This window comes from Ambystoma mexicanum, chromosome 12 (genome assembly GCF_040938575.1).
Source record: "Ambystoma mexicanum isolate Mex_15411 chromosome 12, UKY_AmexF1_1, whole genome shotgun sequence".
Lineage (NCBI taxonomy): Eukaryota > Metazoa > Chordata > Amphibia > Caudata > Ambystomatidae > Ambystoma > Ambystoma mexicanum.
The window spans coordinates 169,252,071-169,270,317 of NC_090936.1; the positions used below are offsets into that span (position 1 = coordinate 169,252,071).

General features: G+C 46.9%; 1 protein-coding gene across 2 annotated transcripts in view; it reads left to right on the forward strand.

Moving 5' to 3' along the window:
- Window positions 1-18,247, forward strand: part of LGR5 (leucine rich repeat containing G protein-coupled receptor 5) — a 2,032,903-nt gene that overhangs the window by 718,666 nt on the left and 1,295,990 nt on the right. The window lies entirely within an intron of this gene.

Consider the following 18,247-nt stretch of genomic DNA (forward strand, 5'->3'; position numbering starts at 1 on the left):
GGTCTCAAAGTAGAGGTATCCGTATTTCTAGACTGACAAACCCTCCTTTGGCCGTATGCCAAACGTCTCATCTATTTATTGAAACCTCCTCTAGTGATGATGAATCTGAAGTACTTCTGTCTGAGTCTTGCATGCTATCGTGGACATCATTGTCTTCATCAATATCTATTGCCATCAACTCTTTTACTGCTCTCATCTCATTTGGGTCTGGGCTAGTTCGATCATGAGGTTGTTTTTTCTCTTGTTATCATATGCATGCATCCTTCCGTACATCCCTCAGTTACCTCTGCGCAAACTATGGGTAAACAATGTATACAACAACAGCACGTTAGGAATATTCCGAACACCACTACTAATATTGAGATCAACTTCCATCCCCAAGATCCTATTCCCCGGGTCCCTTCTCCCATGGGGAGTTCAGAGCTTAGAACGTGCATTTTCTTTATTGCTTCAAAGATCGTGGGGGAATAGTCATTGACATAAACGCAACACGCTGATCCCACTATTTTTCAAATTCCCCCACGATCAACCAGGATTACATCGAGAGCCATTCTATTTTGCAGCGTCATTAACCTTATTCCTCTTTTTTCCAATGTCATGTTAAATAATATATCTGTTGTTGTATTTATTGTATTCTTAAGGATTTTGGACAGTTGCCTTATATTATAGGAGTTCACTATCTGTCCTAAGAATGGAATGAATGATTTTGCTACATCAGTTTCTATTAAAACACCTTTGTCAGTCCTTTTGACTCTAGTTCTGGATAATCTGGCCATGGCTGCTGTTTCTAAGAGGAATACTCCTGGGAACAGTAGCCCTAGGTAACATGTACCTCCCCAGTTTCTGGGCAACCAAGGGTATGCTTTCTCTCCACATATAAAATAAACTGGATCACCTACGTATACTGGTTCTATTTCCCATTTTAGTACCACTCTATTCATACAACCAGTATATGTTCCGACTGAAAAAGAGCCTTTCTTTTTTAGACAAAAAGGGACAGTTCTTGGGCTATAATTCACCGTGTAAGATGGGGGAATTGCATCTTTGTCTCCTTCTGTTCTTACACGAAACGTCATTACAGATGTTTTTTCTGGCGGGGACAATCTATCTCGTCTATTTTGTCGTGTTATCTTCCATGTACTTTTCCTCGTGGGCTCTGGGCCTATTACTTGTGCTTTATGGAAAATGGAACAACCCACAGGCTTCATTATTATCTCCTCAAACTCATTCATGTTGGTTCTGTCTAATTGACCCGTATTACTCTCATTCCATTTCCCATAGAACATTGCACCTAAAGATGCACTACATGCAGAACTTAATGGTAATGGCTGCACATATCACCCTATTCCTTTTCCGGCATGCTGTGGTAAATGGGCACATACCCAGCAGTTTGTTTTCTTCAGGATTGCATGTGGCATGTTCATTATCAGCAGTAAGGTGTTATCTCCAAAACCTTCCCTGTGCTTTTCTTCCATTGGAGGTAGGGTATAAGTGATCACCTGAACCGGGCTTTCAGTAGTGGATATATTAATTATTGGTAAAAACATTTCTAATGGGTGTATTGTTTCTACCCACCATAATATTAGGGCTGTCGATATTGGTGCTACCACGCTCATAAAGCACATTATTATCGTTAGTGCCAGCATACAATTTGTTTTACCATGCGTTTTTCTTAAACTTATAGTCTTTATAACTGACTCATTCTCAGCGGTGATGGTGCAGTAGGAGGCTGGAACCGGTCCCGGCATGTTTCTCGTCGTCCTTCTTCTTTTTTATCACAGCTCGTTGTGGATATCTTTCTTCATCGCGCTTGCTCTGATGTTAATAAGTTCCATGGAATTGGCACAGTTCAGTTTTGCCTATCCTTTTTAGCCTGGATTCGATTATTCATTTTTAGGCGAGATCACTTGTCACTTCTTATACTGCTCAGAAGACCTTTGATCAGTTATCGCCTCAGTATCATGTGCGCCCAGCTTGTCCGCTCTGGTTCCACACACATGTACGCTTAATCAGTTATCTCACTTGCCATAGTACCATGTGCGCCCAGCTTGTCCGCTCTGGTTCCGGACACTTGTACTTTTTATGATCGCACCGAGGAGCCGCAAGTCTTGAATTGTCCGATTTGCACAATTCTCACGCTTCTCTCCTCTACACCCCTGGTTCCTTCTCCGTCCATGAGCTGAACCAGAGGTTGACATAAACACCAAAAAAACTGCGGATCACTTTGTCTTCCGAGGCCGCAGGTTGTATCGCCTTGCTCCCGGTATTGTATGATCCGTGAACAGTGCCGATGCACTTTCAGATTCAGGCTTGAAGTCAGCCTGTGGCGCTACTGCAGGTGCTGGTGTGCGCCGCGCCAATGATGCAGATCCGTTTTTTGGCGTGCTGGCAAGTGCTAGTGGGTGCCGAAGGGGTACACGATTTGGTTTTGCTGGTATCTGCAAGGCAGATTTCACGTCGGTCAGCAGTGATGTCTGTTCTGCTGGGCAACGTTGGGGCACTCTTTGCCCTTCCCCCTTTTTGGCAATCGTCTCAGGCTTTGTTTCGAGTTTCACTTCTCGTTTTGGCAGATTAGGTGGCTGCTCACTGACAACAGTTTCTTTCGTTTCGGGGACCGCTGTCTCTTTCCGGTCATCAGTGTCAGGCAAGACTTTCAGTGCAGTTGGAATGTTTTTGGCATGGGTGGCATGGATCCACGACTTCCTTCCATCCACCCGTATTGCCGTCTGCGTCGCCCAAAGTACATGATGGGGCCCGGCCACCTGGGTGCTAATGATGACTTTCTTTCAAAGTTTTTTAGCAGCACCCAGTCTCCTGGCTCCAGCGCGTGCCCCGGACCGGTGTACCTTACTGGTAATGCCTCCTGCACCTGCTGATGAATCAAACGCAATTTCTGCATTAAAAGGCCACAATAAGTACTAAGCACAGGATGTTCTATCTCACTAAGTCGTTTTGGCTGAGGTGCGCACCAAACATTTGCCGGCCTCCCCATTACGATTTCGTATGGGGAAAGCCCAGTTTTAGCCTGTACAGACGTACGCATGCATAATAGTGCTATTGGTAATGCATCCACCCAACTCAACTTTCTTCCTGCACAAATCTTGCTAATCTTTGATTTAAGAATGCTGTTGTGCCTCTCCACAAGACCGGCAGAACTCGGATGCCTTGAACTATGGAATCTCTTATCGACCAGCACATATCTGTAATACCACTGCACCCACAAAATGCGGTCCATTATTAGACCATAGGACCCGGGGCAAGCCAAATCTGGAAAAATACTCCTTCAACATTACTTTTGCCGTACTCATTGCTGTGCAATCTTTCAAAGGATATGCCTCCACCCACTTACTGAATGCACAGATTACCACCAAGACGTATTTTAAATTTTGGCACCTCTCCATCTCTATGAAATCAAAAGGAACTACCTCAAATGGCATGGAGGGCGGGCCAAAACTGCCTGTTGGAGTCACTGTTCCCTTTCCTACATTGTGTTGTAAACACGTGATACAGTTCTGCACCAACCTCTCTGCATTCTTTTTTATGTTTACATTCTGCCATACTGTAGAAAGGTGCTGTATCATTTTCTTGGCACAGATGTGCATAGGTCTGTGGGCCATTGTGACCATTGCAGTCACATACAAATTTGGCAACATCCAGTTTCTAGTTCCCTTGTCCACGCAACAACCCTCCAAATCCAACTCAGCAGATCCCTCTGCCCATCCCTGTATTTCATCGGCCGTAGCCTCGACCTGCATTTCTTTGACAGTCGCAACTCCATCTTCTATCATACAGGGTACTTCCTCTGTCTGAACCGTCATCATCTTGGTATTCAAATCAGTGGCAGTTTGTTTCGCAATTCTGTCTGCAAACGCGTTTCCCTGAGTGCAGACAGCAATCATACAATCAAAGGGCCATGTTGAATTCTGGCACCATGTGATGTCAGAAGCCCTCTCTCAGCCCAGAGTCGACCAAAGTTATGAACCACTCCAAAAGCATACTGACTATCAGTATATATATTCACATTCAAATTTTCAGAAATCTCGCAGGCTCTGGTCAATGCTATTATTTCCGCGGCTTGTGCTGAATTATAGAGGATTCTTTTACTTTCTACAACACTCTCTAGTGTAGTGATGGCATATGCGGCAGTTGTCGTGCCATCTGGTAATTTAAAACATGAGCCGTCACAAAATAACTCTCCATCCGGCTCTTTCTGTGGAATATCACTTAAATCAACTCTTCTCTTGGTTTGTTCCTCAGTGACCATTAAGCAATCGTGGGGGGGTGATTCATTCTTCCCAATTTCTTTTATGGTTAGTGGCATTAATTCTGCAGGATTCAAAGCGCTACACCTCATAATTTGCATATGGGGCGCGAACAAGATAATCTCATATCTTGTCAATCTAGCAGAGGTGAGGTGTTGCGTCTGTGTCCTATTTAATAGAATGTCTATGGCATGTCGCACCATCAGAATTAAAGTGTGCCCCAATACCATCCTTTCCGTTTGTTTCACTGACGCAGCAGCCGCCACGACAGATCGCAAACATCATGGTAGTGCGCGCGCTACAGGGTCCAGCGCAGAAGAAAAATAGCCACACAGCCTATTTCTTCCACCTTGTTCCTGTGTCAAAACCGCCAATGCACATCCTTCACTTTCACACACAAATAGTCTAAAAATGTTCTCATAGTTCGGCGTACCCAAAACTGGAGCCGAGCATAATGCAGTATTCAATCCATCAAATGCTCTCTGACGTTCCTCATCCCACTGCAAAGGCGTGACCGCATCTTTTCTAGTTAAATTCACTAATGGTTTCACAATTAACGCAAAATTACCAATCCATTGTCGGCAATATGAAGCCATGCCTATTATGGCTCTGACTCCTTTTTGTGTCTTTGGAATAGGCATACAAGAAATACTTTCAATGCGTTCTGGCGTTAGTCTTCTGCCTCCTTTCGAAAGTAGGTAGCCCAAATAAGCCACCTCCTTTCGATTATACTGAAATTTCTTCAAACTAGCTTTATGGCCATGTGCCGCTAGGTGTGACAGTAGTAATACTGTGCTTTCTTTACAAATCTCCTCTGTGTCTGCAGCTAGCAATAAATTGTCTATGTATTGCAAAAGTACACAACCCATGGGTAATTCCAGCATGTCTAGCTGTTCTTTTAATGCTCTACTGTAAATACTTGGACTTTCCGTATAACCTTGCGGAATCCGCGTAAATGTAAATGATCGTCCTCCTAATGTGAACGCGAACAAATATCAACTGTCCTTGTCCACTGGAATACTAAAGAATGCGTTTTTCAAATCTATTACACTAAAATATTCTGCTGAAACAGGTATCATTGTCAATATTGTAGTGACGTCTGGCACTAGAGGAAATTGCGGATCTACAACCTTATTCAATGCGCGTAGATCAATTATGAAACGGCATGGTACCTCATTACCTCCTTTTTTATAAACCGGAAGAATCGGGCTGTTGCATGTACTGCCTGTGATTTCCTCTATTACCCCTAATTTCACCAAATCGGTAACAATACTCTTCAATCCTTTCTCACCTTCAACCGAAATTTTGTATTGGGGTATTCGCGGTAGGGTAACACCTTCTTTCAAAATAATCTTTACTGGCTCTATCTTTAAACATCCCACATCGTTGTCATGCATTGCCCATATACAGGTTGGTACTTTACTTAGTTCCTCTGGTAACGCTTCAGACATGAATTCTGACACCGGGGCATCGTGTGGCCATATCGTTAGAGACACTCTGTCTGCCGTGCAATGTATAACAGAACCTAGTTTTTTCAACAAATTTAATCCCAACAAATTTTCTCCACAATTTTCTGTTAGAAGGAAAGGACAATGTTCGGTAAATGGTCCTATGGTAACTGGGACTGGTTTGGACACTGGGTTTATGACTGGTGTACCTGCAAACCCTACGGAAATATTCTTTTGCCCTGACAGTGGTATATTCGGAACAAAGTGATGGTCTATTGAAGACTTCTGTGCTCGTGTATCTACAAGAAAGTGGTGCTCCTCATTCCCGACTCTCATTTCTACGTAGGGTCCTCTCTGATTCACGGGAATAGACACTGGTTCCGACCCCTGTCCTGGGCTGTCCTATTGGGGAAATAACACATCGTCTGATGTATAATCATTACTATTACTGTAATACATGTTTGGCTGTGTATCGAAAACATTTCCACTCTTCCCTCTATTTCCCCCACTCTGATTTCCATATTGTTGATTTTGCTGTCCCTGATTCTGGTTTGGGGCATTTTGATTTTGGCCTTGGTTTTGATTACCTCCGTTATTATGATGCTGCTGCATACTATTCCTATTTGGTCCATTCGCTCCTGGGTGTCCTCTATTTTGTCTCTCCTGACCAGACCCATTTCTATTCTGTAGATGCGGGCATTGCGCTCGCCAATGTCCTTCCTCTTTACAATATGCACACTGATTCGACCCCACTGTTCCCCCATGCATATTCGAACTACTCCTTCCTTGTGCGTTCCCTCGCCCTCTATTATGTCCTACTACTTGCTGCATTAATACTCGTGTCTTTAGATTTACCCTTTCCCTCTCTTCATTTTCTTTTCCTGCTGTCACTCTGCGCTCATAATATTGGGCCATATGCAGTACTTCGCCCAACGTTTTTGCTTGCCACGAACTCTCTGATGTCATTATTAGATCCTGAATTGGAAGTTTTAACCCCCTCACATATTTGTCAACAAATAACCTCTTTCCTGCTTCTGAACCTAGATCCTGCCCGCTGAAGTCTGTGAATACTTCTTCAAATCTATTAAAATAATCTGTAGCCAACTCATCTTTGCCTTGCACACATGCAGTCAATTTGTCCCATTGGATTCTTTTCTCTGGGACAATTGTTTTTAACTTCTGTACTATACGTGCTGGTAACGCCGCCAGGTTCGCTCCTGGTGTCCCTCCAACCGCTTTATTTCTATCTTCTATTATCAAGTCCGCCCATGTGGCGCCAAAGGCCGTTGTGTCATCTACCTTCCTTATTTGTTTCCATGTGTCTGCTGGCAGAATCACCGGGAATATTAGGTCTATATCACCCCCTGGTAAGCACGGATGATTGTAGGCAGGACTCTACTTCCTTGTAAAACCCTGCAGAATTCTTTCTTATATCAGGAATCGTCTGCTTTATGTTGTTCACCTCCTGTCTGGAAAAGGGGACATGCACATATTGGGCGGTGTAATGGGCTGGTGTCACCTGCGCCGCTGCTCTGCCCACTGCGGGAACCTCCACTTTGGGCACAAAGGTAGGTGGGACCTCTCTCATAGGAAATGCCCCACTTACCGTCCCTCCCCCTTCTCTTCGATGTAACAATATTCCCAGATCCAATGATAGGGCTGTTTCTCCTGTCCCTCGCTCTATTGCTCTTCTATATACTGCCATTATTTCGGGCGGGCTGGCCTTATCGTTTTTTATATCTTTATCTAATAAATGTTCAACCATCGATTGTAGAGCTTTTCTTTTCATAGGCATGGAATATTCATGAAATATCTCGTGTATCTCCATTGTGGGAATACTAGGATCTGACATCCATCTAAACGCTTCTCGCATACATACTTTTAACTTGTCGTCCCTTTGTACTGACGACATCGAATGTCGTCGTATATATGGCTCTACAGTTTCCTTCCTATTTCTCCCGATATCTCTACTCCTGTACCCAGGTGCAGTAAACATTTCGGCATAGTCATTATTTAATTCATCTTTAAGCTCAAAAAGTCTATACACATGTTCTCTCACTTCTTCATCCCTTTCCCTACAGCGTGCTAATGCATTCAAATCTAACAATCGCTGCAGTGGTAATTTCCCAATTAGCTGTTTCCATTTCTCCACCAAATATTCACCCATGCATTCCAACACTACCTGTCTTTCGTTGCTTCTACGGAAGTCATATATCGAAGCCAATGTTGCCGTCCCATCATTCCTGTCTATATACATCTCTGCCTGTTGCTGCAATTCATCCTTCATTTCTTTGCTGATTGCGCTGCGGGTTACCCTTGTGCACCCCCTTTGGTCAGTCCCGCCTCTTGCCCCCGCGGTTTCAACTTCAACCCCGGGAGGAATGGACGGTACCGAGTCTGTGTCGGGAGGTGCGGATGGGACAATGGGAACAGGGAGTGTCTGTTGTGGGCCTGGTTGGCTAATAGGAAGTGTTACGTGCGCGGTCTGTGGCTGTGGGAGGGCTTGAGCTACCGGAGGGGGAGCTTGGGCTACGGGCGGGGTCTGGGCAATAGCTACTGACATGTCTGGTCTTACTTCTGATCTTGGGCCTTGTTTTGTATGGGTCAATATATTTTCTATCAATTCATCTACTATGTGTAATTCTCGCCGTGGGTATATCTTTTCTATATTCAACTGGTCATGCCTGCCTGCCCTTCTTAGACTCTCAGTTCACTCCTCCTCTTATTTTTCTACCTCACCTTTTGATTTATGCCTGCACGCATGCTTTGCTCTGTTTTTAAATCGGAGCATTGCTTCCTTTCTCCAGTCTTTAATAGTCTCAAATGCTCCAGGACGCGCTTTCTTTCTTATCAACACCCTTTCCAAGTTATCTATCCTCGCCATCTCAAAACTACCATTAATCGGCCACCGATGGTCTTGTTGCTTTCTGGTTTGCCTATGCCAAGTCTCACAGAATATTATCGCACCCACTCCATACTTCACATACATCTCATACACCGGCGTTCCCCCAGGTGGTACAATTTGGCCATCTTCCAAAGATTGTCTACCACAGCGGAAAAACCCTGCTAGGGTGGACAATACCCCAGGCATGTTTCAACCTTCCCCCTGGTTAATCAACCTTACCTAGGGCGTTTGATTTTGCAAAGTCAACTCTCAACCAATATCAGGATGCTTTGAATCGGGGAATGACTCAACTGATAAATCAAGTCGTCTGTATACTGACGCACCAAAGGACATCGTGTCTGCGTTTCTTGGCTTCCGCCTCGTTTCGGGACCCTCGCCTCCTTGTTCTCTAGCCAGGCACGTTGATCAGGGATCAGATGTGTGCAGATCTGCAAAGGAGTCTCATCACTTTTACAGGGCGCCCCGAACACCTCTTGATCCCGGCTCGATCGTCCCATCCTCGCCGTTCTCTGCCTTTCTCAATTACAACGTTACGCGAAGGAACAAGTGTGGGGGAGGGTCCCTATTCGGGCGCCATCTTGAGAGGAACCCCCCAAAAATACAAAAAATAAATTTGATGATTTTTTTTCCATAAAAAAATCCACTGTAAAAACCGCAGCGAAAAAACACCCCGCAATGAAATTACATGGAACCATGGTTTAGCATCCTAAGACCTCTGCCTTTCCTCCTAGGAGTATGACCTTGGTGCTAGGCTGTAGCCCTTCACTTCTTTGGCTACACACATTCCAACCTATTTAGTTCAAAGACCTAACTGATGTGGTGAAAGGGGCCCCTAGGGGACCCTGACGTCTATGGAAACAAGGTGGGTCACCACACACGATAGAGACGCCAGACACGAGGTTGTGTTCCCAAAGCTAGGGTTTTATTGCAAGGCTAAAGTCTCAGTTGGCCAACTCGGTCTCACGCCCCGCGACGTGCATCTCTAGACCTCGAGGGACGCAAGAGAGTGAATTACGTACATCAGTTACATATATACAAAATGCATATCAAACAATCAGCTATGACATGTTTAACACCCCCCTTTATTGGGTTTCTTTTAACTTGGTGTGATGATGGACATCTCCGACCACTATGACACTTTCAAACATCTATTCTAGTAACAATTTGCAATTTGTGAGTGCGAAGGCATCTTTTGGTTATTGAATAGAACACAGCGCTTCGGTTCTTGGAAGCGAACTACATACGGGGGGGGGTTGCATTCCGGACCTTGCTATCTATCAGGGGCTATTCGCGTCCTGGGAGCCGACATGCTCTAGCGGGCTCAGCAAAAGGGGGGCCGTTAGAACAGCATAATTCAAGCCTTTAGCTGTATTATTCTAACATATTCTACCATATAACGAGACTGGCTGGCAGCTGTGAAATGATTAAATGCCCTGCAGCTCTGCTTCAAGGCTACATTCGGGAGGGAGCCAGGCATTCTTCCTGGCGCTGCCTACGTTTGTGTTTCAGCAAACTCTTGTTATCCTCACGGCCCTGCAGCCTTGTCCTTTTCACATACAGACAACAATGTTCCACAGTCGAGCAGTGTAAGCGGAAAATATACTGCGAAGCAATAGGAACAGAAAGCAATGAGCAATGGTTAGAAAACAAAATGGCGATTCTTGCTACATCAAAATGGCCGTTCATTGGCAAACTCGAAAACCTATATTCTGTCATATTGTGCATGAGACGGTTGGTCCACGGCCACCAAAATGCGTTTGCGGTCTCAAAGTAGAGGTATCCGTATTTCTAGACTGACAGTGGGGGCATATGCGTGTTCTTCGCTGTATGTGGGAATCGGTATGCAATGTTGAGGCAAAGCATGAGGCCTTGTTGTTCTGTGTTTCTGTGAAAACACGGCCTGGATAAGGCCTTGTTCTGTGTTTCTGTGAAAACACGGCCTGCGAGGATTCAGGCCTACCTGCAAACGTGGTGTTCATGGTATGACTGTTGTGCATATATGTATTCTACATCCTACATAGTTCTATTAATAACTTCCCCTGTATGAATCCCCACTCTTAACACACACCCCTCCCCCTACACGTCCTATGCTCATCTCCATATTTTAAATATATTTTTCGCAATCTAAATCGTCTAGGAGGGGCGGTGGTCTGGACGTGCATCCCAACACAGGACAAGTACAGTCAACACCCCAGTGCAAATCAGGCCTTCCCAACCTCTGTGTTTTTCCCAGAGCCTCTGGATTTTCATGCGCTTTTCCGGGTCTCTAGGGAAGAGCATGAAGCCTCGGGAATTGTTATGACTTCAATTAAAATGTGGCTGCCTTCTCTCTGCAGTGATCAGAGGATACCTGCCAGAAACAGGCTACAAAACTACAAAGCTGTTTGGGGGGCCAAGTCCACAGGGCTCTCACTGGGGCAATTTAAACAATTACCTCTGTGTCAATGGCCAGTGATAAGAACTGAGGTGGGCATTAGCTATTTAGCATCAGAATGGGCAAATAAATATTCACATAAATATCCAAGTCTGGGCCTTATTTGAAGGCAAACACATGTAAACTGTCTCTCATTTCCATAATGCTTTCTTATTTTGACACACAAAGGGTTTGCATTTATGCAGAATTTTACATTTTCCTCACAATACACACAAATAAGGATACGTGGGTTAAGACATAAGCAGAGAAACTTATCACAGTTTCCTTTGTTATGGGGCTTTAAGTGTTGAGAGCACATTTGCAAAACGTAAACGTCATGTTTTAAGCTTGCATTACTTTGAATTCTGAAACTTGTAGATCGCTTGGTAGCTGGGAGGGGAAGCTACAGTTATACTGTTTTTGCTTAACATATTTCTATGATTTCTGTTCTGCTGGTCATTTTTAAAAAACAGGAAATTCTTAACACATACCAACTACACCTGAGAAGATATGCAGTGTAGTGCTTTAATTGCAGACTGGTCTCTAGTCTCTAGTCCTGGCTTCATCACTTAGCTAAAGTGTTCCATCCTTTTAAAGTAAAATGTGTAAACCCTGCTTTTTCTCCTAAATCGATGAATGTTTAAACAGAACATATTTGTGCATTTTGTTTTTTATTACCAAAACAGGAATACTTAAATGTACCCAGGTGGAAATAAATTGGAGGGTGTGAGGAGGGACTAACTGGTGCTGCAAGCCATGTGAGTACAGCATGCAGTTGAAATCTCAGGGTTTTTGGTTGTAGACAGGTCTGGGCAAATGCAGGACAAGTGCCGGCAGTTTCAGCTCCCACCGGAGCAATTCTGAAACAAGGGCAGTGGCTCGAGACCCACCAGCAGCTCAGGGAGAAGCGCTGTGGGTCAAAACCCCACCAGCAGATCAGAGCCAAGTGTGGCGGGTTGCGAGAGCAGCTCTGGAACATTGCAGTGGCGCAGAGGAATTGCGCTGTGTCTAGCATGTGCGATCATCTTCAGTGTCACCCCATGTCATCATATCGACATGCACAAGTACACTGAAATGGCCCTCGTGCTTCCAAAAACGTGCTGTGGGGACATCACACGATCGCGGGAGCGTGTTCTCGCGAGATCGCACATAATGTGATCTCGCGAGCCCCCGCTCCGCGGGAAAACGTTCCCGCTTCAGAGCTGGCAGCCCGCCAGATGAAGCGGTCGCACCACAGCGCTGCTCCTGATGAGGAGCTGAGAAAGTGAGAACTTGCAGCAGCCTTACAGCACAGCTTCAAGGGTGTAACACCACAGCCACAGGAGGCTACATGGGGGCCCTAGAAGCTTACAGCGTGCCATCATAGTGCATACACTTCCCACAGTGATTCAACTGGGGAAGTCCTGAACTGTAAGTAAGTGCTTGATTTGAGCCTGGACATATAAGGGTCCACGCCGGTTGTCATTTAATAAAGTCGGTTAGAACTCACTACAGCGTCCTGTCGTCCCTTAAGGCCACAACATAATTGGCGACGAGGATACCAAAAGCCCCACGGCCCCACCATGCAAGGCGCCACACCGCCCCCTGCCTTTCTCCCTTCACCAGGGACACCAGCAATTCCATGGATGCAGTGGGAGCCCCTTTTCTCCACCTATCTGGAAGCAGTGGGCGGCACGCGGTATGCCCCCGTCAGGAAGAGGGCGATGCTGTTAAATGCATTGGGGGTTGAAGGTCAGCGCATTTTTGCCAGTTTGAAGGCAATACCTGCGGCCGATGATGACGACGACGTCTACAAGGAAGCGACTTGTCGCATTGTGAAGAGGTTCACCAATAAGGAGAACGTTGTACTGCACAGGCTGAGGTTCTACACCCGCAAACAAGAAGGGAGCGAACCCGTGGACGACTACATCACCAGGATGAGGATGCCGGCTTCTCTTTGCGCCTTTGGCGAAAACGCAGAACAGGTCATCTGCGACATGCTCGTCATTCACACTAACTCTAGGAAAGTGCAGGACAAGTTCATACAAGAAAAGGAGGTCACCCTTGACAAGGCCATCCAAATTGCCAGGGCGGCGGAAGAAACCTCCAGCAGACGCAAAGAGGCGTAAAGTCACCTGCCCGTGCCCGAACTTGCGGCGCTACAATGGAGAGGGCGCAGAGACCAGCAGTCCTGCGACGGCCCCAGAGACAAAGGTCCCAGGCAAAAGGAGGCACCCAAATGATATAGATACGCCAGCACCAAGCACATGGCGAATGATCGCGACTGCCCCACCAGGAATAAAGAGTGCTCCAAGTGCGGACGCATTGGTCACGTGGCTCCGGCATGGACGTGGCGGGAGAAAACTGGTTCCCATGTCGATGGTGACTGCGCTTCAAGCGATGATGACGATCTACAGGGCAGACCCATGGTCGTCATGGTCAACGCCCCCCATGCCAGGAAGGAAAAGCCCCACTGCACCATTAAGGTTGACGGAATGGAAACGCGCGTCATGGCAGACTCGGGGTCTGACCTCACCATCCTCCCAATCAACACATATAAGGAGATGATGGGACAAGCAAAGGTAGAGATCAGAACGACCAGGCAAAAACCAACGGTGTTCGGTGGTGCAACTGTCGACCTTTTAGGCTACATCAAAGCCCGGATCGATTTCAGAGGGAGGTCTACCACCACCAAAGTGTATTTCTCACCCAAAGGGCCAGCCTTGCTGGGATGGGACGATCAACACAAACTCAGCATAAAACTAGATCCCAGCACTCCGGAACAGGTACTCATGGTCTCCTCAGGAGCAGCGCTAAATTTCAAGGAGATGTTCCCGAACCTGTTTTCCGAGAACCCAGGGAAGGTGAGAAACTTTGTCCACAAGATTCGCCTGAAACCCAGCGCGATCCTGGTGAAACACAGTCAGGGCAGCACCTGCCACAGCGAGACCCGCATTGGATGCCCACCTTCGGAAGATGGTCGAAGGAGGAACCATCGAGACCGTGGAATCCTCAGAGTGGCTGAGTCCAGTAGTTTTGGTCAAAAAGAAATCCAGCAACGACCTCAGGATCTGCATCGACCTAAGAAGCCTCAATCTAGAGGTAATCACAGATAGCTTTCCACTCCTCAGCATCAACGAAATTGTCCTCATGATGAAAGAGGCGGCAATCTTCTCTAAGCTGGACATGGTGATGCCTATCACCAGATTCCCCTGCACAAATCCTCTCGCCCCTTACAGAGTTCATCACTCCTTTCGGCACCTCTCAATATACCCGCATGCCATTTGGGTTGTCGGCAGCATCCTCATTTCAGAGGATGATGAACTCCTTACTTAAAGGACTCAAAATGTTTCCTTCTTTCAAGATGATATCCTCGTGTATGCCAAAGACAACGAGACCCATGACAAGGCACTCAGGACAGTCTTGAGCAGGCTTCAAGAGGAGGGCATTCACCTACGCCACGAAAAATGCGTCTTCGGAGTGAGCAAGGTAGAACACCTGGGGTACTGCATCTCAAGTGACGGCGTCAGTCCCAAGAAGAACCTCATGAAGGCCATAACAGAAGCCCCGGCTCCGATGTCCAAAGAGGAACTATGCTCATTCCTGGGCCTAGCGGAGTACTATGCCAAATTCGTCCCTAGATTCTCCGAGACCATGTCTCCCATGAGGGAGCTTCTGAAGAAGGGGGCAGCCTACTCTTGGGGCCCGGAACAGAACAAAGCTTTCTGTGAAATCAAAAAGAGAATTCTACACGCGCCGTGCCTGAAACCATACAACCCTGAATGGGACACCTGCATTACCACAGACGCCAGCGCGTACGGCCTGGGGGCCACCTTGACCCAGAAGATGGGAGACACTGAGAATATTGTGGCGTTTGCATCCAAAGTGCTGTCATCATCGGAGAAGAATTACTCCACGGTTGAGAAAGAAATGTTGGCATGCGCATGGGCCGTCGGCTACTTCAGATCGTATGTATGGGGGACGAGATTCAAGCTGATCACCGACCACAAACCCCTCATTCACACGTTGAGCCCGGGCGGCACCAAGACTGCCACCCCGAGGCTGGCCAGGATCGCCGCAAAGCTTCAAGAATATACATACGAGATAGCCCACATTGCGGGTTGGAAAAACGCACAAGCGGACTGCATGTCCAGACTCCTGAACCAAAGCGCCCCTGGTACCACATTCTTGGAAGATGAGTGTGTCGTAGCCTGCATGAGTGACTTGAGGAACGGCGAGTACATGGACCTGAGTGAGTGCCACTGGCAGGAGGAGTTCAAACAGGACGATGCCCTACGGCACGTTAGTACCTGGGTTCGCGAAGGATGGCCCAACGAGAGAGCGATCCCCGAAGGCCTTCGTCCCTGGAAAGTGAACGAGGAAATCACCACTATGAACGGTCTCATCCTCAGAGGTGATCAAATCATCCCGCCCAGCGGAATCTGCAAAGTGATACTGTGCAGAGCACACTTAGGCCACCTGGGATGCAACATGACCAGACGCAGGATACGCGACGCCTACTGGTGGCCAGGCATGGACCAGGACATAAGACAAATGGTCGAAAGGTGCCATGAGTGCACTAACAGTAACAAGCACCTAGCCGTGAGGCAAGCCCCCATGCTGCCCACCGAAGTCCCCAAAGGGGTGTGGCGAAAACTAGGTTTGGATTTCATTGGGCCCCTGGACAACATGCCCCCAGAACACAAATATGGGATAGTCATGGTCGACTACTTCTCCAAATGGGTGGAAGCTGACTTCACTTCAGACATCACCACAAGCACAGTCATTGAAGCACTCACCGCCATATTCCAGCGGGAAGGTCTACCAGAAGAACTCGTCACAGACAACAGAGTCCAGCTAGTCTCCCGAGAAATGGAGAAATTTCTCAAGCTCAACAACATTCGACAGCGGAGAGCAAGCCTATACCACCCACAGGCCAATGGCCTGGTTGAGCGGGCAAACCGCTTCATCAAAGGGGCGCTACAACTGGCTCATGCCTCGGGCCTAGACCCCTACAAGACAGTCAAGGAATCTGTAGCAGCCCACCGCATCACCCCCAACGCCATCACAGGTGTTTCGCCATTCCATCTGCTGAGGGGGAGAAGGGCAGCATCCTCACTGGTGCCACCCTGGCTCCATCAAGTGAGGGCTGACGAAGACGTGGACATGGATGACGTAGCGTTTCGCATGCAGCGCAACAAAGAAGCCATGAAGACCCAAGGGGACTTGCGTCGAGCTGCTTGACACACAGCAGTTAACAGAGGTGACCTGGTGAAAATACGCCTCCCCACAAAGACACTTCGACTGGCTCCAAATACAGCAGACCCATAGAAGTCATGGAGAGAGGGTCAAACCACATGTCAAACCACATTTGCACCAGCGATGGAAGGAAATGGAATCTAGAGAGAGTGGCCATGTACCGCAGGAAGGGAGACATGGAACAACCACACTGGGATACCGGAGAAAATCAAGACCGCCAGGGGACATCCGAAAACCCTCGCCTCTCAGAAAGAGATGCCTTGGAGCCACACCATGGCAACGAGTTCTCAAGCCCCAACTCTCCAACTACACCCAGGGAGTCACAGCGAAGAGCAAGACAAAGAGAACTCGAATCACCCGCACCTCCTCAAGAGTACTCCAGCAATCCTGCCCCATATACAGATCTAAGCAGACCTCAGAGAGAGAGAGAAGAAAACCCGGCAAGTTTGCAGACTTCGTCATGGAATGACCACCCATCCTTTTTCCCAGCAAAGGAGGTGTGTGGGGACATCACACGATCGCGGGAGCGTGTTCTCGCGAGATCGCACATAACGTGATCTCGCGAGCCCACGCTCCGCGGGAAAACGTTCCCGCTTCAGAGCTGGCAGCCCGCCAGATGAAGCGGTCGCACCACAGCCCTGCTCCTGATGAGGAGCTGAGAAAGTGAGAACTTGCAGCAGCCTTACAGCACAGCTTCTATGGTGTAACACCACAGCCACAGGAGGCTACATGGGGGCCCTAGAAGCTTACAGCGTGCCATCATAGTGCACACACTTCCCACAGTGATTCAACTGGGGAAGTCCTGAACTGTAAGTAAGTGCTTGATTTGAGCCTGGACATATAAGGGTCCACACCGGTTGTCATTTAACAAAGTCGGTTAGAACTCACTCACTACAGCGTCCTGTCGTCCCTTAAGGCCACAACACCTGCACAATGATTTTCACCCAAATGCCCATTTGTTGCACCGTCGGCTCTTCAAACTGGCTAAAGTGTTTTATAATGGCGCAATGCCATAGGAAAATGTTCTGTGAATCGGGCGGTGTGGCGCACATTTCACAACGTGCACATCTTAAATTACTAGAGTATCTCAGTGCATTGCGCCATGTTCAAAATGGCCCCCAGAATTGTCTTTTTCCACCCCATGTACAAGCTTGTCATCGCAAAGCTAGCATTTGGACTGCTTGGTTGTTCAAAAATAAGTTGAGTACATGTTTAATTGTCAAGCTATTATTCTTAAGCATGCTTAAGGGAAAATAAAGGAACCTGGCACAGAGAAGTAGTCTCTTGACATCTTAGGACGTGGCACTTAAAGGTTTGTGTGGTTGGCATACTCATTCCTGAAAACGAGGAGAAGGGTGCTTTTTGAAGTGTAAAACGCGCAGGGTTGCCTCTGTGAAATCCAGATAAAGGTTGTTTTTTTTTCATTTTGCATATTTCTTTGAAGTCTTTTATCTTTTATTACTGGGCTGGGGCAGACACAAGTGTGAAGTGGAGAATACTAATGGCCCCTTTCCCAGACAAGTCAGTGGGAAAGAGCAAGTAGCATTCCAAATCCCCTCATTCCATGTATACGCCACGGTAAATTTCTGCAACACATAAGCCTGATTTTTTTCTAGCTAGTCTGTATGTCTCCAAGTTGACATGAAAACAGTGAGGTAATAATGCATACACACTTCATATTATTCCGAAACAATTCTGTAAGTGAAGGCAAGTAGGGCAATACACTGAGGTGTTTGGTTGTCCTGTGCAGGTAAGAACATTTCAAGCATCAGGGTGTTGTAATTGTTTTAGGGACTCCTTGATTTCGACAATAAGGGTTGTTTAAAATGAATATTGAAGACAAGAAAAGGGGGTGTTTAAAAAAATTGGAGTGGAGCATGGGTACATCTTTAGACTGAGAGTGCCTCCCCCGGGTCTACCCGATTTACAGCAGCTTGAGTTACAACAAAGGCGACATGTACTGCGTGTTATCAATGAGTGT